Below are 23,127 nucleotides of genomic sequence, written 5' to 3'. Positions count from 1 at the left end.
TAGTGTTTAAGCAATCAATAACTTTTTTCTTCCAAGGTTGGCTAGATCATGAGCAGAAGTGTCAATACCAGAAATAATAACTTCATCCAGAAGTGTACTTTGATGCATATCTTCCAGTTTAGTTTCAAGCTTTAATAACTTACAGCTATCCTTCAGTACTTTTGATCTTAAATCATTCAGACTTTTCTCGATCACATCGAACCGTGGCTGGAATTGCAAATTGATGGCTTTGTATACGGACTGAGTAAAGGTGCCCAAAAAATGATTTTTAAACTGCGAAGGAGATACACTCTCGATTCGGGAAACCTCATCCTCTGCCTTTTTCCTGATTTCATCCTTATTCCCAACTTGCAGGCTACTTAATTCACTCTGCATTGATGAAACTGAAGCAGACAAATCAGGCAATACGTCTTTATCATCCACACTTAATTTGACCGTCTTCTGCATGTTCTTCCTGTCATCTCTAAGGGTCTTCGGCAAGCTGCTCCGTTTAAGGCTAAATATTTCTGATGTCACGACCTTAAGTTCATCAGTGCCTTAACAATGACCTTCATAGTTATAGCTATCGGTCATAGCAGGTATCAATGTCTTTATTTTACCTGGCCAAAGTTTGTAATATCTGAAATGGGCGTGTAATATCTGAACGTCTGGGGAAAGGTAGTAAAGGATTTGGTGGAAATAAGAAATTCATGGGAGTAGCAGAGAGTGGAGTTGCCAGCATATTGGGAGGGACGTGTACAGATGTGTTGGCCTAAGGTGGATTTTGCGTAGCACGATTATCACTTGTATTAAGCGAAATATTTGTAGAGATGTCTTGGATCTTCGTTTTTGGAATGCTTTGGCTCCTATGTGATGGAAAGGCAGCATGGTTTTCGTATTCGCGTACTTCATTGTTAAATATAAAAGTAATTTTACTTTATTTTTTTCAAAATCAATACACTATGTTGTGACTTGCAAACGGGATGCAGATTAGGGATATTTTATAGTTTTGGGTATACGTATTCATGGAAAAAGTAGAAAATTGATTAAATTGTATTAGTAGTGCCTTATATTTTTGCCAGGAATTTTAAGAAATACTACGATCTATAAAAAATAATAGCGTTGCAATGCTGGGCCACTCGCTAGATCATAATTTTCTCGCTATTAAATGAAGATATGAAACACTTGCCGTTAGCGCAAAAGAATATGGGAAACTCACAAGAGTGGGAATTGGCCCTAATGTCAAAAAGAAGAGTCACTGACCCCATCTAGCCTTCGCTGATTTTGTTTGGTCTTAAACTGATGCATATGTCCTTTTAAGACTTGTAAAATAAAAAGGAGGGTAAACCCTGCATTCAGTAGAGCTCATTGCAATTGGGTACAATATTTTATTGAATAAGCTTAGCTATTGGACGCGGTTTGAACATTAAAATGCATTTCTCAGAGGAAAATAATAATACAAAAAAGAAAACCGTGTAAACCCATGGAACCTTTGAAACCAACAAAAAAATTGTTAGCTTTTAATAAGAGACAAATATTCCACGAACTTTCTGTCTGAAAAAGGAGGAATCGCAACTTTTTGAACTCTGAAGTACCATATGCAAATAATTAATTGCAATAGGTTTCATTAGGCGATTCTAAGCGGAATTCAAAAATTGCAATTAAACATGAAAAACTGTTAAAATCGCAATTGTCATACGCTTATTCAACGTGGGGTAAGGCGGCGGAATTATGTACCCGATTAAATCCAACTAGTCCACTCAAACTGCCAAGATTTTTCCAAGCTAACCTAGGCCTATATATCCAGGATAGATTTTGGCTGAAAACAGAGGTGTTTTTGCCCTCATACATCCAGGGCAAAATCTTGATTAGCAAACCCCCCCCCCCCCGTCTCCCACAAAATTATCGGGCTAAGTTTTAACATTTTGTATTTATTTATAAAAATATTTTCCATTTATTAATCAATTAATAATTCATTAATTAGTATTTTCAATTACTTATTTATGTGTTATTAATTATTTAATTTTTTTATTATTGAAATTTTTCATTTTTATTTTACCTATCAGTTAATAATTTTGTTAATTATTTTCATTTGCGTCTTCCAATTTATTTTAATAAAAATAAAATTAAAAGGATTATAACCGTTAGATTACTTATTTGAAATTTTGTGCTCCTATTTCTGCGTCCGGTTCAAGTGCTCCCTCTGTCCTTCGCCTAAAACCGCCTTTGACTTGAAAGGATTCTTGAAAACTAAAAGGCGTTGATTAATTATCACTTATAGAGCACTTTCAGCTCTAATCCTATTCCAGATTAATTATACCAATTTTCTTGGAAATTTTCTATTTTTTAGAAACATCTTCCCATGCTAGATCGCCGAAGATCCAGCTCCTATAAGTTTCTCACTCTCTTTGACTAGTACTGTAAAAACAAGTATATTCTAATTTTGGAATACAATAAGCTTGTATGAACCAAGAATCCCGTCCTGGCCGAATGGTTAGCACGTCAAACTCACAAGAGAAGGATCGCTGATGGCTGATGGCTATGATTTGATTTGGGGTGAGGGTTAGTGGCGTTCCCCTGTAAGACAAGCCAGAGATTTACCCAACTTCAAAAGGGTACCTAGAGGAATCGAGGGAGAAAAACGGGACGCGTCTGGTGATTTGGTCCCCAACACACATAGCACACTTAGCTGTGGGCAGGGTATTATGAGATTAGTGGTTTTGTGGATTCATGTAGATAAATCCCTCGCTTTAATAGATATAGCTGTGTCTTCTCTAAATAGAATTGCAAGACTAATATTTTCCTACAAAGAAGGATCATTAATATAAGATAAAAATCAAAGCGGACCTACAACTGAACCTTGAGGGACACCGATATCATTACTGCTATTTAAATTAGAAAGTTGTTCATCGACATCTACCGCAATTTTACGTTCACTCATGGAACATGTGTGACATGGAACAAGAACAAGTTCACATATGGAACTAGAATATGTCTTATTGATTTGGGGTGAGGGTTAGTGGCGTTCCCCTGTAAGACAAGCCAGAGATTTACCCAACTTCAAAAGGGTACCTAGACGAATCGAGGGAAAAAAACGGGACGCGTCTGGTGATTTGGTCCCCAACACACATAGCACACCCAGCTGAGGGCAGAGTATTAAGAGATCAGCACCTACGCTCTCCTGACCTTATTTGTCCTTTTGCTAAAGTTTTTTTTTAATCAGAAACAACAAGTAGAACAATAGGGAATATTTTTTTTTTCAAGACAGTGGAATACAAACTTCAAATGAATGTTTTGACCCTATATCCAAGGGCCATCCTCAGCAAAACAAATGAAAAAAGAAAATATAAAAGAAACTAATATTAAACTACGATCATTAAAGCTAAAATCTTTTTAAAAGAGTCTTAGCATGATTTCTTCCGGGAAGTTCAACCAGGACTGGTACATCAAGTGAAATGAAAAAAGGCAATTTGAGATTTAACAAATTACATTAAAAAAAAACAGTGAACAATACCACTCAACCGGTTACAGATAGGCCTTCTGGGCTGTCTGCCAGAACGACAACATTAGCTTTGAGAGCTTTTTTTTTTACTGTTTTTATTCCTCTTGAATGTTTTGCCTTTTTTCACTTCGCTTGATGTACCAGTCCTGGTTAAACTTCCCTAAAGTAATGATACTAGGACTCTTTTGAAAAGATTTTAGTTTTAAAGATTGTATTTTAATGTGAGTTTATTTTATATTATCTTTTTTTATTTGTTTCGCTGAGGATGGCCCTTGGATATAGGGTTAAAATATTCATTTGAAGTTCGTATTCCACTATCTTTAAAAAAAATATTCCCTATTGTTCTACTTGTTTTATGATTTTAAAAAATGCAGAGTAATCATTGTCGCTATTTATGTTTTTTTTTAAAATCCATAATCGGTACGTCAATCTTCATCGATTATACTTCGACACATCAACTTTGTCACTATATCCCGTCTGTCGATAAAAAACCCATGTTTGTGAATGGTTCTTTTTCCTAGTGGACTTTAATGTTATACTAGTGCTACAGAAACAGAACATATTAAACAGTTCGTGGTAACGAACTGTAAGTAGGGAACGACCCGGCTCAATAGTAACCGAAACTCTAAAAAACTCTAACCGAATTTTGCTACCAATAGATACATCAAAAGAATCAGATTTTTATGCTGATTTGAAATATATAAATTTCATCAAGTTTGGTCTTGCTCAGAAAAAGTTACGCGCCTGGGAAAATTTGCCTTATTTTTGAAAAAAGAGGGAAACACCCCCTAAAAGTCATAGAACTCATTTTTCAAAAATGACATTGAAGTCATTTTTTTCTTTTCTCCCTGGGGTGATCGTATCGACCCAGTGGTCTTAAAATGTCGCAAGAGGGCTCATTCGAATAGAAATTAAAAGTTCTAGTGCCCTTTTTGAGTGACCAAATAAATGGAGGGCAACTAGGCCCCCTCCCACGCTCATCTTTTTCCCAGAGTCACCCGATCAAAATTTTCAGATAGCCATTTCGTTCAGAATGGTCGAAAAATATAAAAGCCATGTCTTTGAGGATGATTAATCCTCCACAGTCCCCAGGGGAAGGGCTGGAAGTTATGAACTTTGCCCAAAGTTTACATATAGTATTGGTTATTGGGAAATATACAGACATTTTCAGGGGGGATTTTTATGGTAATGGGGGGGGGGGTTGGATGTTACTTGGGAGGATCTTTCCATGGAGAAAGTTTTCATTGGGGAAGGGACATTACTATGAAGGGGGCACCGGATTACCCAGCATTATTTAAAAAAACGATCATAAATTAAATACAAAAAAATAAGTTTTTCAACTGAAAGTAAAGAGCACTTCAAAACTTAAAACGAACAGAAATTATTACGTATATGATTGGGTTTGCCCCCTAGTCAGTACCTCGCTCTTTGCACTAAAGTTTTTTTTTTAGTAATTTCATAAGAGCTACTTATTCTAATTAACGGTCTTTGTGATTAAGGGGCCATTCTTAAAGAATTAGAACAAAGTTTGAACTTTAGTGTAAATAGCGAGGTATTGACTAGGGGGCGAACCCCCTAATTTACGTCATAAAAATATACGAATATAAAAGTTCTTTACGTAAGTTAATTCGTAAGTTACCTGTATTATATTACTAATAAAAACGTTCGTAAATAAAATTAAACAACTTTCGAGAAAGCCATTTAACCAAAAAAGTAAAATTAATGTGCAAATTTCGTTTTAATTATTAATGTGCCGTGAGCCAAAATCAAAACCTGGATTAATCAAAAACGTTCATAAATTAAATAAAAAAAAAGTTTTTTTTAACTGAAAGTAAGGAGCGACATTAAAACTTAAAACGAACAGAAATTATTCCGTATATGAAAGGGCCTGTCCACTCCTCAACGCCTCGCTCTTTACGCTAAAGTTTGACTCTTTCTCACAACTCAAATTTTTAAAAAAATAAAAAAAATTATCGGAAAGAGCGAGACGTTGAGGAGGGGACAGCCCCGTTTATATACGAAATAATTTCTGTTTGTTTTAAGTTTTAATGTCGCTCCTTACTTTCAGTTAAAAAAACTTTTTTTTCTATTAATAAATAGAAATGAAATTTGGTTTGAAAGTGTATGTATCACCGCTAATATGCTGTCAAATATTTTCTGCTGGCTATTGTCTTTATATCTTTTTTCGTATTAAGCACACTATACATCTTCTGTGCATAATTTGTTTTGTTGAACAGCTTGACTATAGTGCGGCTCGGGTATAATGCAAGATTGGACACAAAAGAAACTTTTCAATCAAATTAGAATTGCCCATAGCTCTTCCATACTCATTCTCATTTTCCACACCTCCTCCCCTCCGTAAGAAGTAAGAAACCAATTGATATATTGAACAAGAACAATAGTGATGATTAAGAACGTAACTCAAGTTTGATATGGCTGTAATTGAGCCGATGAAAGATTGTGTCGTTCCCTCAACATATGTTATAATCCCAAGGTTGTCTTATCATATTTCTGTCCGTATTTTTGCAGTAAACCCATTTTGCAACAACCCATTAAAGTTACTCATAATTTAATCATTTTTATCCCTATGGTAGTACAATGGAATGATGTTCTGCTTGGCAACACGGGACCCGGCAATCGAACCCGTTGCAGCAAAATGGGTCGACAAGCTTACTTCTTGTCCCTGTAAAAAAGAACCAGTAAGTGAAACGGCGGCAATCGAACCCGTTGCAGCAAAATGGGTCGACAAGCTTACTTCTTGTCCCTGTAAAAAAGAACCAGTAAGTGAAACGGCGACTCGACCCCCTATGCGCCAGCATTGGCTCTCGAGGATCTTCATTTTTATTTTATTCTTAGTGATTATTATAATGCGTATCCCAGCATTAGTTTAAAGACCATTCTCGGTTTCCAGGTAATTTGTATTAAACCTGAAGTAAATACCTATTAATTAAAATTTTGACCAGGAACGTACTAAAAGACATTGAGAATTTGCGGGCCTATTTGAAGGAAACTGGAACCCTCTGGCGAAAAACAGCGACCCAGCATGTTATCTTTATTGTAGATGACGGGTAAGGGATACAAATTTGCGCAGGACAGTTTGAAATCGAGCATTTATGATCCAAATGGTGTGCAGGGGGTGGAGCCTTAGAATTGGAATATCACTACCAGGATACAAGGTACGTAGAGAGAAATCAGTTCTATGAAAAAGTTGGCAGTGACTATAACTACTCGTCAAGTAAGTAGCTACTCATCTATATATTTGGGTCAAGGAGGAATAGACTTGCTTTAGCCTAGTTTAATATCTGAGTCCTATCTTTTTTTTGCTTAGATTATAACTAGCCTATGGTATCTTCTAAGAATATAGATTTATGGATCTTATGATCCCTGTTCTAATGATTTTAGGCTGGATTTATGCAACCATGATTATATATCAACTGTTTTTTATCATGAGATAGGCCTAATAGCCTCAGCCTACATCAAAAGAGTAGGTATCCTACAGTCCTAATCAAGACAAAGCCAAGTGGGTTAAGGATATTTGTAAGAGAGAATTCAGGGTAAATTTTTACCAAATCATATTAGGCTATTGACTTGCAAATAAAGTAAACATACCACTCAATGCCTTTTTTTATGCTCTTTCCAAATATAGCTAATGATCATTTTTGTCTGAAATGAGTTTTACCCCCATCCCTATTTATACCAATTCAGGGTATATATTTGCACATTAGGGGAGTGGGGGTAAATTTTATTTCTGATGTAAATGAGAGGTAAGATTAAACTTTCCCCCCAACCCCCTAATGTGCAAATATATACTCTGAATTGGTATATATAGGGATGGGGGCTAAAATTTATTTCCCACAAAAATGATTATCATATTCATAAAGAGCATAAAAAAAGGCATTGAGTGGTATATTCACTTTATTTGTAAGTCAATAATATGATTTGGTAAAAATTTACCAAGTTCAGTTAGAAAAAAGAAGGAAAAAAGCCTCCCAAGGCTGGATGCAAGTTTGTTGATTGTGTTTTTTCCCCTTTATTTGGAATTATGAACAACTATTGTTAAGTAATAAGATAAACAAGTAACAGAAACTCCACAAATTCAGTAAAATTTCATGTGCAGCCTAGGGCTAAATCTGGTCCCTTTAGAGGGAAGGGGTACAATTCAATTAGAAGAGTACTGATCATTGTATTTGGAATCTGTATGCCTTGGCCAGGATAGTTCTTGATTTCAGCAAAGTATATTAAGCCTTATTAAGCATTTCAGAATTTTTTTTTGCTTGACAAATTTATTCAGATGACTAGTAGGAAATGTTTATAGAGAGAGGGACAATTACTACTACCCATGGGTGCCCATGAGGGGGCACCCCCCCCCCCCTGGCTTAATGATGCTGCCTTATTTTTATATTTTTGTTCTGAAATTTCTATTATATAGCATTAAAAGTGCCAATTAGATGAGGTTTCCCCCCCCCCCCCTCCCCTGGAATTCAGATTATGGGTGCCCATGCTACAAATCAGGAGTTAAATGACATTCTCATAATCTTTCATTATCTTCTATTGATAAATATTAATAATGGTTTCTTGTTTCCTAGGGATGGGAGGGGGATTAAAATGTGCATTGCTGTATTTTATTTGTATATATTTTTTAATCTGGCTTATTACCTCCTTTTCTGCTTTACAGATTTGTATAGATGCAATTAAAAACTGCATGCTTGCCAAAGCAAAGAGGAGGCTTACCAACCTAGAATTATTTCCCAGGATTTGACCTAGAGTCTTTAACTTTTTTTTTATTTTTTTATTATTATATATATATATATATATATATATATATATATATATATATATATATATATATATATATATATATATATATATATATATATATATATATATATATATATATATATATATATATATATATATATATATATTTATTTATATATATATATATATATCCAGATTCACCTTTCCAGATTCTAATTTGGACCCTAAGGTTTGTGAGAGGGAGAGGGTATATATATATATATATATATATATATATATATATATATATATATATATATATATATATATATATATACATGATAGGCATAGCCTATGCTCATAGAATTTTGCAATCCTTGCACAAAAGATAGTAGTTTAATTTGGTTCCAAAGGCACCTTTACAGATTCTAATTTGGACCCTAAGGTTTGTGAGGGTATGAATGACATTACTTTTCCAAGTTTGTGGTTAGTTTCTGTTCTGGTGAGAGTGGATTAAATTGGGTAAAATAATAACAATAAAAAAACACTATTGCCTAAAATGACACAATAAGTCTTACATTTTCTGCATGGTAACCAAGACCAAACTATTCTCTAATAAATAAGAATTGGTTTCAAAACTGGAAGAATTGGCATACTTTAAGAAAATTGCAGACTGGATCTAAATTAACTTAATACAGTACTGTCATTGGTACTAGTGCTTTTTACTTACAATGTGCACAGCAATTAATATAAAATATTATATTGCCTAGAATTTACTCAACTTTGCTTACTCAACTTTATTATAATGATAATACCCTTTTGGATTGTTTACTTTTCTGCTGAAAAATACTCCTCCTACTTTTAATAAAAAAGGGTAAAGGACAAACAAGAATACTTTATGGAGAATTCTACATGTACATTTTCTTCTCAGGAAAGGCTATTTTAATGTTGTGTCACATTTGCTAAGCAAAAAATATGTGCTTCCTTTTCTTTGAGAAGTAGCAGCTACAGATATTGCTCTTGAATAGTAGTTTGTCATATGAAGTTGATGTCATATAACTTGAGAATGTCAGTTGTCAAAGAATGTCATAAAGATGCCATATAATTTGTTATCTGTGTTGGCTCATTTGATTCTATGAACTCTTAGCATATCTGCTGGTTTTTCTTCTTTTAATTTAGGTGCTGTGAATGGGATATTATTCTTCTAAATTGCTCCTAGTGCAATGTAAAGCAATTCTTTTGACCTGTAGCCAAAAAGATTGCTAGTCAACTCAGCTGTTCTATTAGAATTTAATATGACCTGATTCATGCTTGGCAATTTTGCCAATAAACCTTTATTTTGATCAAGTTATTGAGCAAAATTTAGCTATCCATATTCAATTTCAGCTGGTTCACAATTAACACTGTCTTGAAATGGGGTCTGAACAGGAGTACTGTCTCAGATGGAACAATCATCAAAGCACAATTTTGGCACTCCTTGGGAAACTATTGGTCTCAGAATCACTGACTGATATTACACTTGCATGTGATGGAAAAACTCTAAAATGTCATAGAATTGTATTATCTGCTTGTAGTCCCTATTTTCAGGTAAGTTTTTTTTCCCACATACATTGTATTTTTCCTCTTTTCTTTAAGTGAAACATTTTTCTCAATGATATTTCACCTCTATACAATGTATATACCTATTTAGCTTTGCGTTTCACACTTACAAAGCTAAAACAAGAGTTATAGATTTGATTTTCTTTTCATTGATTGTTCTAAACTTTCAAAATGAAGTCCTTATTGATATATGGCTCAATTGTTGAATAAAATAAATAGTTTGTGCTAAAGTAAATGACATAAACTATAGTGTCCCATTATGTGTTGCATTTATATTACCTATAGTGCTTATCAGAGCTGTGCAGTTCAAGCTGCAATTTGGAAACCTGGGCGAAAATTAAAATAATCAGACTTGAGAGGTAGTAACTGCTTGAATTTTTTTTTGCATACATACAATAATCCCAATTGTACAGGTACCATATCCTAACTCCCTTCCTTTGGGCAGGTGGGTAGTGTCTGGTTGGGGGTAAGTCATCCAATGCTTCTTATCTTTTCCCCCAGATTTCTCTAGGTACCCATTTGGAGCTGAGTTGACTCTTACTGAGTCTTACTGCTGACCCCTATTCCAAACTAAATAATCAGCAACACCAGACCTTGAACCCCTGCCTTTACAGAAACAGAAATGCAATTTCAGTGTGCTAACCACTCAAGATAGTATAGCCCACTGATTTAAACACATGGCCATTATGAAAGGAATGAAAAAATGTAGTATTTATATTCTGAACGCTTAATCACCATAGCACAGTGTAGGGCTATCTTTATTTCTTTTATTAATCTAGCTATTTTAACCAAGTGTTCACTGTTTTAATTTATGTTGGTTTGTATATAAAAAACATGGTCTCCATTCTAGATCATAACTAGTGACACTACAGGAACTGTGTTTTAGGAGGGTTACACTTAGTTTTGTATAAAGAAATTTATTTACAAAAAATTTATCTTCATAGTGATTTCATTATTAATAAATAAGGAATATCTGTGTATAACTTTTTCAGTTTTGAGGATAAGGACAGCTGTTAAGTGGACATGTGGAAGTGGCATTTGCCCTGTAGATTTTGAAAATTACTTCTTTTGGCATTTTCATTTTAAAATGTGAAAGAACAACACAACTGCCCACCCCTCCCAAGGATTTGAAAACTACATTTTTTATGGCTTCATTAAAACAGAATTGAACAAAATCCTTGTCCCCTCCCTGTAGTTTTGCAAATTGGTGACCCTGCAGACAAGGAATCTGGACTTCAACACCCTTGAGGCTATTCCATTCATGAAAATAATTTGAATAATGCAAATAACTAAGATATCTTCTTAAGAATAGGCAAGCCTAGTTTAAGAGTGGAAGGAATGCGCAATGTTGGGTTTCTGGTTTTGTACCCTCTTTTATAGCTCTAAATAATTGCCTGGAGAAATCTGGGGGAAGTAAGCAGGAATGGAGTGCAAAAGCACAGGATAGCTTGCCCCCATTCACCCATTGCACTTCCTGGCTGAAGGGCCTTGAGATGGGATCAGCACTGCTGGTTTGGACTTTAAGGGTCTTGGGCTGTATCCTTTACCTTTAAACTGTTTTTGAAACCCTGTTTTTGAAAGATTTTCACAGTTTGTATATAAGTCCCACATTTTCCTTGTAAAATATGTATTGTTTGCATTTTATGGGAGTTTAGGCGTCCCCTCTTTTTTAAACAAATTTCTGCAAATTGGTAAGGGGATAGAGATTTTAGGATCACTTGAGTTTGTTGGAAAGAGCCATGGAGACTTGGAGTTATTTCTCCCTTTTCTTTGGACCTCATTAATAGAGATTGTAAATTTTTATTCCAACCAACTTGTTTAGTGCTCAGCTGTGTTGCATAGAATATAATGTTATCTGACTTTCGAATTGGTGTTTATTTTATTTTGTTAAGCCTGCTTCAAGTGGAGGATCTTATTTGTAGGCAGTAAAAATTAAGGGGAAATCCCTAGGGGAAGGGTTTCCCCTTATATCATCATATAATCATATCAGTTCATCATATCAGCTTTGATGCCCAAAGTTCTCCTAAAAAGAATTTCTAACAAAAGATGAAAGAAGAAAGGCATACAGCTACTTTTAAAAGGTTGCAGCATTAAGCTGTTTCAGACAGACAATTTTTGTGCATTCTGCTCCATGGCAGCTTCTCAAGACATCCCTCGAGATTTTAAGTCACTTTCATAGTCTTTTCCTAACCTAATCTGACTAAAAAAAAAAAAACAGAAAAAACTTACAACCTTTTCTTACCAGCTTTTGGGCTATATAGCTGAACCACAGTCCTAGAAGGCAAAACCAATTCACTTAAGCTACTCTGTCATAATAAATTAAGTGATAGGGTTGAACCCCTTTGTTGGTAAAGAATCGTGTTTGATGCTTCATTGCCAAGTTTTATTCCTAAAATTACCCCTAAACAGTACTTCTGAAAATAAAACAGCCCCACCCTATTAGTTAAAGTAAACTTGAGTTAGAGCAATAATTAGAATGATTATCTTCACCCAGACTCGAAGCAAGGCTGGTCGAGAAGGATATTGAATTTTAAACCTTTTGAAAACCAGATTCCCCTTTTACATCAATAGATATATAAAAATTGGCTTGTTATGCTAATTCCAAATATATAAGATTATTCAAGTTTATTGTTAACAGCGAAAGCTTTTTTATTTTTTGTTTGTTTGTTTGTTTTCCCTAGGGGTGATCCCATCGAACCAATAGCCCAGTAATTATACATTTGGGGATAACATGATCCCCCACAGCCCCAGGGGAAAGGTCTATAAGTTATAAAGTTTGCCCGTTGTTTACGTATAGTATTGGCTATTGGGAAGTATACAGACATTATTCGAAGGGGGGGGGGGTGTAAATTTTCTGCTGAGAGGATTTTCCACGGGGATAATTTTTTGTGGAGATGGATGTTTCCGGGGGGATGGGTGAACTTTCCAAGAAAAATTTTGCACTGGGGAATTTGCTAGAATTCCTATACGAAATTCTTTTTTCTGTATGGGGGAGTTTACTACGGGATGAATTCTCCAGAGAGAATTTGTTTACCGGAGTAACTTTCTCCTTGGGGGTGGGGGTATTTGCGGGGAGAATTTTCCACGGAGAGGGAGATTTCTGGCGCGATTTTAAAATCAAACGAATTAAAATATTTTTCAAATGAAAGTGTGCTAAGAAAAAAAATCAGCCGAAATAGTCCGCAAGAAATGTTCTGGGGAGAATTTTCAGCTAGAAGGAAATTTTCTGTGGGGAATTTTACGTGGGAAGAACTTTCTAGGGTGGTATTTCCCGTGGGAGGGGGGGGGGTAGGAATTTTCCGTGGAGGGGAGCCGGATTCCCCGGTGTTATTTAAAAACGATCTGAAACTAAATACAAAAACAAGTTTTTTCTACTGAAAGTAAGGAGCAATATCAAAACTTGAAACGAACAGAAATTATTACGTACATGAAGGGGATTTCCCCTTCCCCAATTCTCCAGAGTTTTTTTTTGCGGGAGTTACTTTCTACTAGGGAGTGGGGGTATTTGCGGGGAGACCTTTTCACGGAGGGGAGGATTTTCGGCACAATTTTAAATTAAACAGAAATTGAAGTATTTTTCAAATGAATGTATGCTAAGAAAAAAAATCAGCTAGAATCGTCCGCAATAAATTTTCTGGGCAGAATTTTCAGCTAGAATGAAATTTTCTGGGGGGTATTTTACGTGTGAAGAACTACCTAGGGAGGAATTTTGATGGGGAGGAGCCGGATTTCCCGGTATTATTTAAAAATGGTCTGAAACTAAATAAAAAACAAGTTGTTTCAACTGAAAGTAAGGAGCAGTATCAGAACTTGAAACGAACAAAAATTATTACGTACATGAAGGAGATTGCACCCTCCTCAATACCTCGCTCTTTACGCTAAAGGTTTTTTAGAACTTTTGAACAAATTTGTTATTCTAATTAAACGATTCCTGTGTTTCAGGACTCGTTCTTAAAGAATTCGGACAAAAAAAAAATCAAACTTTAGCGTAAAGAGCGAGATATTGAGAAGGGGACAAACCCCTACATGTATATAATAATTTCTGTTCGTTTCAAGTTTTGATATTACTCCTTACTTTCAGCTGAAACTTGTTTTTTTTATTATATAATAAAGACAAGCACTGTATCCAATCAAAATGAGAGAAACCCTTGCATAAGCGTTTCCAATAAACTATCCGTGTAACCGTATAACTGATAATTTTTTTTCAAATAAGTTCTGAAAAAAAAAACATGTAGATATTGTAAATATAACATATTCCTTTTGTAGGAGAGAAGTAAAATCAATCGTGGTGTTTAATTAATGAAAAAAACAGTTTCAACACATATTTCAACTTGGACCATCCAAAATCAAAATGTATTCAATCAAGTGTAAACAGTTATGAACTATTGTTCACAACTACTACTACTACAAATTCGTCACGGCATTAACCCAAAAGGCCAATAAACTCCTTCTCTATCCCTTGATGCTCCATCCCATTGAGCAGTTAAGAGTTTGAACTTACTAGGTTATAAAGATTTTTTTTTAAGTTAAAATTAAGTTTATTGATAATAGCAAAACTTAACAAAATAAATAAATATATATATATAATACTTGAAAAACAAAGTCTTTCAACTAAATCTTCTACCCTGCCCATGCACTTGCAAAGATAAGTTGTCCCAGGGGCGTGCCAGGAATAGAAAAAAAAAATTTAATTCTGGTTATAATCACAAATTACCTATGTCACAAATACTGATTATAATATATATATATATATATATATATATATATATATATATATATATATATATATATATATATATATATATATATATATATATATATATATATATATATATATATATATATATATATATATATGTATATATAAATACTTATATGATGTACTAACATAGTACATGACGTCGTTTGCAAAAACCAAACGGCTCTTAACGAATTTCTCAGACTTCTGACTTATCTAGATCGTTTTTTTTTAATGCGAGAATATCCGAAGGTTCTAATTTTCCCGAAAATATATGAAGCCGTTTTCGGAAAGAATACATACATAAATATATACATTATTCTTTGCTGAGTACTCAGCACCGTACTGGAGTCACCGTAACAACGAGGAAAACGACTATCCAAAGAATCCACTATACTCCTTCGTACACCTCAAACGACAATAGAAGAAGAACGAAAAAAAAATATTACATAAGTAAAAAAGACAAATAATAGCTTAGAACTCACAATTAGAATGCAATTTTTCCTTAACTTTATTAAAAAGATTAACTAATTAATTAAAAAAAACCTGTTGTTTAAATGAAAGTAAAGACCAACGTTAAAACTTAAAACTAAGGGATATTATCCTATAAGCTATATTATCCCTGCTATCTCTTGAGCTAGTTTCAACATATTATTTACGCTAATTCTACTCTTAATAAAGTATGAGCTAAAATCTAGTGTAAAGATAGGGGGGGATTAGAGCCCAACTATTTGCAAGTAAGCGGACGAATAGTATCTTTTTTTTCAAGCCAAAATTATTTCTGTATTAATAGGAGAGCTATAACCCATTTAACAACAACGTTAAAAAAAAATCAGCAAAGTACTATAAGAAGAAAAGCAAATTAACTTGAAAAATGCAAAAAGAAAAGATGTATTTACAAGAAGACACAATTATCATCTCTCTAACTCGGAGGGGAAATGTCGGCGACATCAAAGAACATGTTTCTGTGTTTCTTTTTTGAAAACTTTTCTTAATAAGGGATTGACGAAATCGGCTCATCGATGTGGTTTTTCTCACAAAATAATGTATATTTTAGATACAATAGGAGGCTCAGCAAAAATATCAAGTATTTACAAACGCCGGAACAAATACGGAGCTTTTCGGTATTTGCGACTTGCAAGCCGGTGCCATGCAGGAGACACGTGGTGGTAGTAAGCAATCAAGAGTACAACTGCGGAGAACACCCGAGCAAAAATATGAATTCAGGCTACTGATTTCGCGTAGTCCAGACGAAGACCGGAAATACCTCCCCCATATACATCTCAAGGGTCTTTCACGCAAAATTGGGTATACAAATTCTCTTTTTGAGTCTGCAGGCACCCCTTCTCCCGCGAAAAAGATCCACTGCCGCTCCCCCCTCCCCCCAAAAAATGGTGTGTAACTATGCAGTAGTGTATGACAGTTTTCAAAGTAATACTGAGTGCACATTCATTTTAATAACCATTTTTCTTGTATGGACTGTATATTGTGTTTGAGCGACTGCTGTGAAACTATGTGGTCATGTCAATAGCTGTTCGATAGTTCTAAGCTGATTTGCTATTTCATCATAGTCGCGCGATACTTTGTCATGCTACAATCTCCTTTCTTGCTTAAAAAGGGGTCCTAGAACTCTGAATATCTGTTCAAATGATCCGTCTCTCGGTATTTTGCGAATTTATCCCTGATTAACTTTCTCAGGAACATGTAAAATTTAATGTTTTTGCACACAGGAGTTTGAGACCTCTGACATAGGGCCAGGAATTTGATTACGTCAGTTTAATCAAGATTGTCCCTTTTTGGGGAAGTTTACTCCCTTTTTTTTATAAAACTATGAAAATTTTCTGACATTATTGACTTTTGATGGGAAACTTTAAACTTAGTGGATTTTACATATATAGAATCAGTAAAAAGAAGCAAATTCTGTGGATGGGTGTATTCTAATTGAAATTTTATTTTCTTAGCATTTTTGTTACTATTAGTATGGGTCCGTCTTTTCTTACAGCTTTTCAGCACAAAGTGCGTGATGATGATGTGTGCCATATTTTCAATGAGCATAAATCTTAAAAAAAACGTTTAGTAGTTTCAGCGGTGCCACCAGTTAATACATAGGTACCAACAAATTTGGGTGTACACACAAATGGAACCCTTGGGTTATCAGGAAATTTTCTTTGGGGAGATTGTCTAATACCAAAAAAAAATTTAAGGTGTAAATTTTTTATATTTTTCTGGGAATACTTGGGGTCACTATTTGAACTATTTTAGGTAATGAACTACTATCCTCTTTTGGTTCCTTTAAAGGAACATGTGAGTCAACCTCTAGAATACTATATAGTCATGTGACACTTCTAACCATAGAGGTTTGCGCAGAGAACATGATGATATTTTATTTTCCTTTGTTAAAGTTATTGTTTATTAAATCCATCCATCTATTATGATGCTGCAATGAGCTGTTAGTAGTAGTAGTAGTTGTATCTAGATTGCAAAAACTAGGTTTTATACTTAGTTTATTCTTGTAGGAAATTCTAAACTCAGTGAGCGATGATAAGCATATAATTGTGTACTTAAAAGATGTTTCCTACGACGAGTTGCAATCATTAGTTGAATATATGTACAAAGGTGAAGTAAACATAGTCCAACATAAGTTACCAAGTTTAATCAAAACTGCTGAAAATCTGAAAATTCGTGGTCTATGTGAAACTGAAGACTCAAAGACAGTTGAAGCCCCATTGACCCCACCCAAAAGTGAAAGTCCATCTTTCAAAAAACGAAAGCTTGACAGTTTAAATGTGAACTCAGTGCCAACGCATCCAATGATACGAATTCGCAAGTTTGATCAGGCTCACCCTCCACCACTGCAACGTATTGATGAAAAAAATTCAATTGATTTGGACGATTCCCGCCTTGACTATAAAGAAAATATGGTTCAGATTCCGAGACCTGAAGGAGATTTTAATGACAGCGATACAGAGGTGAAGAGTGAAGGCGAGTGGTCTGATGTAGAATTGAACGCGTCTATTGGTGAAGATATACTAGGTACGTTTCTTCTTCTTCTTCCTTAATAAGATATTTGAGCTTTGAAGAAATTCTACCAATCTTGTAAAGGAAAGTCGATTTCCGAAATTTATATCAGCTGATATTTGTATATTCTCTTTTAAGAAAAAGAAACTTGATGAAGTTTTAGTCAGGGAGTTGGAATTTATACTATGGGGGGGGGGTTTATAAAATCATAAAAACAGGTAAAATGTAGGAAATCTTTGGCAACGTTGGAAGATATAGGAAATTATATAAACAAATGTATGAAGTTATAACGAATAGTTATCAAATTGAGTTGTTAACATTCAAATTTTTACATTTGGAGTTATATTAGAAAGTATCTGTGTGGATTTATATATTTTTTTTTTGTAAAATTTCGACGCACGACACATTTTGTGTTTTCTTGTTCAATATATCCTACTTCCACTAGAAAAAACTGCTAAATAACGAGAGTAGGTCGCGTGCCCAGGACTTTGTTTCTTTGGGGTGGTGCCAATTGTAAAAAGAAAAATTTAATTGATAAATTAAACAAAAACTTACCAAGTTTGAAGTTTGATTGTAATTCTACTCCAAAGAAGGAGCGCCAGCGTAGCTGAGAGTTCAACTGAGATAGACCTTTGCAATCACCTCGATTGACCAAAGCAACACCAGTATTTTAAAGTCATTATAATATGCGGTGGTTAAGCTCATGATGAAACGCTGAGAGTTCAACGGGAACGGAAATTGGGAGGGCAGTTGAACTCTTCCACAAAAGTCGATCCATTTTTCAATGTAAACTTTGTACTGGCGCTTAGTTGAATCCCGCCACCCATCCATGATAATATCGACTGTGGAGGGAGAATATCCTTGGTGGTGAAGCCCTTGCCGGAGACGACGCAAGCCGCTAGGTGTAACGTCTTGGACAATGGATGGTGCAAGGTCGGTTTCTGTGGGAGAGACAAAGTAAAATTATCATTTGGTAGTAATATTGGACTTCCTATTAAAAGCTTTAATAGTAAGGGATACCATACTTGTGTGGTCCAATTTGGAAAGATCAAAATACCAGTGGCCTGATCTGTTTCCACCTTCTGAAGAGTCGTCAGAAGTAAACTGAATGGGGGGAATGCATAAAAGAAATAATGCTTCCAATTCATTGCAAATGTATCTACGAAAAAACATTCTGGATCTGGTTTCCAAGAAACAAATAGTTTAATCTGAAAATTTAATATAGTCGCAAACAAAATCAATATCTATTGACTGACATACCAAAAAGTTCAAAATAATAAATATTTCAGAATCCAATTTCTATTCCTTTTCATTATCAAATTTTCGTGATGCCTTATCCGCGATATTTGGTGTTGCTTTGGTCAATCGAGGCGATTGCAAAGGTCTATCTCAGTTGAACTCGAAGGCGGAGCTAAGGCGCTCCTTTTGGAGTAGAGTTGTCATTTTGGATAAGAAATGCCCACCAATTTAGGAGTATTTGCAATTTCGAGGGGGTGGGCCGAGAGCTCCCTCCCCTTGTGTATGTCCTTTAATAAAGGCAGAATAGCTTTTTGTCATCTATATTCAGCACACTTGATTACAAAGTGCATGCAAATAAACCCAAAGGAGGATATATTTTTGTTTAGACTAGCAATGTTTTTCTCATATTGTTTTACTCCCCTTCCCGATTCCAGACTGAACCCGCTCTCTTGAAAATGAATTGAAGAAGATAAAAAAAAATTAGTTATGGGAACCCTGGTAGTGAATTTGTTGTCATTATATGTTTTTTTTTTGTTTTTTTTTGTAAACAGTTATTGTTGCCTTTTTTCGTCTATTCTTTCCATCCTCTTTCTTTTTTTACCATCTTTAATTATGAAGGGATTTCTTCATTTTTACGCTGTTATTTTATTTTTAGTTTTATGTTCGGGAATTAGTTGTCCAAGAAGGGTGCTCAGGTATGAATATTTGAATTAAGGTGACAGGTGTATAACCCATTGAGAATGTAAAGGGGTTCTGGTTATTCATGTTTATTGGGCTTTTTCATTGATAATTGGAGGGAATTAGTAAAGCCTAGGATTTACGGTTAAAACCATCGATAATCTTTTGACTTTACAGTAGCCTAGCATATACAATGAGAAAATTATAGGAGCAAAACTGGCGAAAACTTGTACAATAGACTTGGGAAAGTTGTGCTTTTTCATTGAAAATGAATCCACAGATAGAAAGTTTGTACTCTGTTTTCTAAATTTTGCCAAAATTTAAATATAATTGACAATTAGCTTGTGGGAATAGAATCTGAAAAGATAATCTGGAAGGTGAGGTGAGGGTTTGTCTTTTTTATTTACCACCTGAGAATCCAGACTATGAATGAAAAAGCCCTCAATCATCAATTGAATATTATTTAATCCGCTTTATACATATTTGTTCCTTCACTAACATTATTGTGCTTAAGAACTCAACTTTTAATTATTGTACGCTACTTGTATTGTACTCGTTAACCCAACAGTATCAAATGGTCAGGCGGTTAAAAATTGCATAATGCACTATATCAGCGCATATACTGGGCCCTAATGCTAGGTGTGCTTCTTTTAAGGTTGAGGAATCCTTTCCTTTCTTTAATTATTTTTTCTTTTTTAATACACTAAGAATAAATAACTTCTGCAACTTTTAGCCAAGTAAATTCTCGCGCTTTTTATCACGAAACATTGTGCTGATGCAGTCCCTTTGACGTGTAAGAAAATATGTTTACAAATATATGATTGTTCATTGAAATTGTAAGTTTTACTTCTGAAGAGAAACAAGCATCGTCAAATCTAATGAAAAAAAAAATCGTAATTCAGATATCTATAATAAAAAAAAACTTCTTGAAAATTCTGGTCCCGGCATCACCTTTCCCGCCCCCCAAAGAGAAATTCTGACTTGTTGACCCTAATAAGTTACATTTGTACTTTATAATTGTGCATAAGTGCACTTTTCAAGAAGAATCAAGAAAATAATTTTTCTGAATATATATATTTATGTCTGCAAAAGTGCATGTCAATGTGTGCTTTTCTGTATATAATAACTTGGCCTACAGTACGAAAACCCGCATTTCTTAAGTGTATCCTGTTGTCTCCAGAATGAGCCGGTTCACGTATATATATATATATATATATATATATATATATATATATATATATATATATATATATATATATATATATATATATATATATATATATACATTAAAGTCTGCAAAAGTGCATGTCAATGTGTGCTTTTCTGTATATAATGACTTGGCCTATGGTACGAAAACCTGCATTTCTTAAGTGTATCCTGTTGTCAAACAGTTCGTGGTAACGAACTGTAAGTAAGGAGCGACCCGGCTCAATGGTAACCGAAACTCTAGAAGACGGGATTTTGATACCAATAGATACATCAAAAGAATCATATTTTAATTCTGATTTCATATTATAAGTTTCATCAAGTTTAATCTTACCCATCAAAAGTTACGCGCCTGAGAAAAGTTGGCTGATTTTCGAAAAAAGGGGGAAGACCCCCTAAAAGTGATAGAACCTTAGGGAAAATCAAACCATCATATTCGGCGTATCAGAGAACCCTACTACAGAAGTTTCGAGCTCCTATCTGCTAAAATGTGGAATTTTCCGTTTTTTTGCCAGAAAAAAGATCACGGATGCGTGTTCAGTTGTTTGTTTGTTCGTTTTTTTTGTTTTTTTTTTCCAGGGGTGATGGTATCGACCCAGTGGTCCTATAATATCGTGAGAGGGCTCATTGGAACGGAAATTAAAAGAACTAGTGCCCTTTTTAAGTGACCAAAAAAAATAGAGGGCAACTAGGCCCCCTCCCATGCTCATTTTTTTCCCAAAGTCACCCGATCAAAATTTTGAGATAGCCATTTTGTTCAGCATGGTCGAAAATATGATAAAAATGTCTTTTAGGATGACTTGATCCCCCACAGGCCCCAGGGGGAGGGCTGAAAGTTATGAACTTTACTCAATGTTAACATATAGTATTGGTTATTGGGAAGTATACAGACTTTTTCAGAGGAGATTTTTTCTGGTAGGTGGGGAAAGGAGAGGGTCGGGGGCTATATGGAAAGATCTTTCCATGAAGGAAGTTTTCCTGGGGGAAGGGGCATTGCTATGAAGGGGGCGCCGGATTTCCCAGAATTATTAAAGAAAAAGATCAGGAATTAAATAAAAAAAAACAAGTTTTTCAACTGATCAACTGATTGTGATTAAGAGGTCATTTTTAAAGAACTGGAAAAAAAAAATTCGAACTATAGTTTAAAGAGCAGCGTATTGACTAGGGGGCGAACCTCCTAATATACGTGTTAAAAATTTATGAATATAGAAGTTCGTTACGTAAGTTAATTCTAAGTTACGTATATTTATTACTAATAAAAACGTTCGTAAATAAAATTAAACAAGTTTCGAGAAAGCCATTTAACCAAATATAATATGCAAATTTTGTTTTAATTATTCATGTACGGTGAGCCAAAATCAAAACCTGCATTAATTCAAAAACGTTCAAAAATTAAATAAAAAAAACAAGTTTTTTTAACTGAAAGTAAGGAACGACGTTAAAACTTAAAACGAACAGAAATTATTCCGTATATGAAGGGGGCTGTCCCCTCCTCAACGCCTCGTTCTTAACGCTAAAGTTTGACTTTCTCACAACTCTATTTTTTTAGACAATGAAAAAATTTAGCATAAAGAGCGATGCGTTGAGGAGGGACAGCCCCTTTCATATACGGAATAATTTCTGTTCGTTTTAAGTTTTAACGTTGTTCCTTACTTTTAGTTAAAAAACTTGTTTTTTTATTTAATCTCAGAAAGAGCCGGATCACGTATATATATATAAATAAATAAATATATATATATATATATATATATATATATATATATATATATATATATATATATATATATATATATATATATAAATATATATATAAATATATATATATATATATATATATATATATATATATATATATATATATATATATATATATATATATATATATATATATATATATATATATATATATATATATATATATATATATATATATATATATATATATATATATATATATATATATTTATTTATTTATTTATTTATTTATTTATTTATTTATATATAGTCTGCAAAAGAGCATGTCAATGTGTGCTTTTCTGTATATAACTTGGCCTACGGTACGAAAACCTGCATTTCTTAAGTGTATCCTGTTGTCTCTAGAATGAGCCGGTTCACGTTCTATATATATATATATATATATATATATATATATATATATATATATATATATATATATATATATATATATATATATATATATATATATATATATATATATTTATATATATATATATATATATATATATATATATATATATATATATATATATATATATATATATATATATGTATATATATATATATGTATATATATATATATATATATATATATATATATATATATATATATATATATATATATATATATATATATATATATATATATATATATATATATATATTTAAGTCTGCAAAAGTGCATGTCAGTGGG

General features: G+C 33.8%; 1 protein-coding gene and 1 pseudogene across 1 annotated transcript in view; one reads left to right on the top strand and one right to left on the bottom strand.

The window, feature by feature from the left end:
- Positions 1-23,127, bottom strand: part of LOC148948218 (G2/mitotic-specific cyclin-B2-like) — a 113,663-nt gene that overhangs the window by 87,382 nt on the left and 3,154 nt on the right. The gene's annotated exons all lie outside the window — the stretch shown is intronic.
- On the top strand, positions 6,604-17,614 carry LOC148948219 (longitudinals lacking protein-like pseudogene; annotated as a pseudogene).

The sequence above is a fragment of the Artemia sp. Qi Xiang Cuo genome, chromosome 9 (assembly GCF_049724085.1).
Source record: "Artemia sp. Qi Xiang Cuo chromosome 9, ASM4972408v1, whole genome shotgun sequence".
In the NCBI taxonomy this organism is placed as follows: Eukaryota; Metazoa; Arthropoda; class Branchiopoda; order Anostraca; family Artemiidae; genus Artemia; species Artemia sp. Qi Xiang Cuo.
Note: the sequence above shows the minus strand (reverse complement) of the source record. Positions and strands in the feature narration are given on the sequence as shown.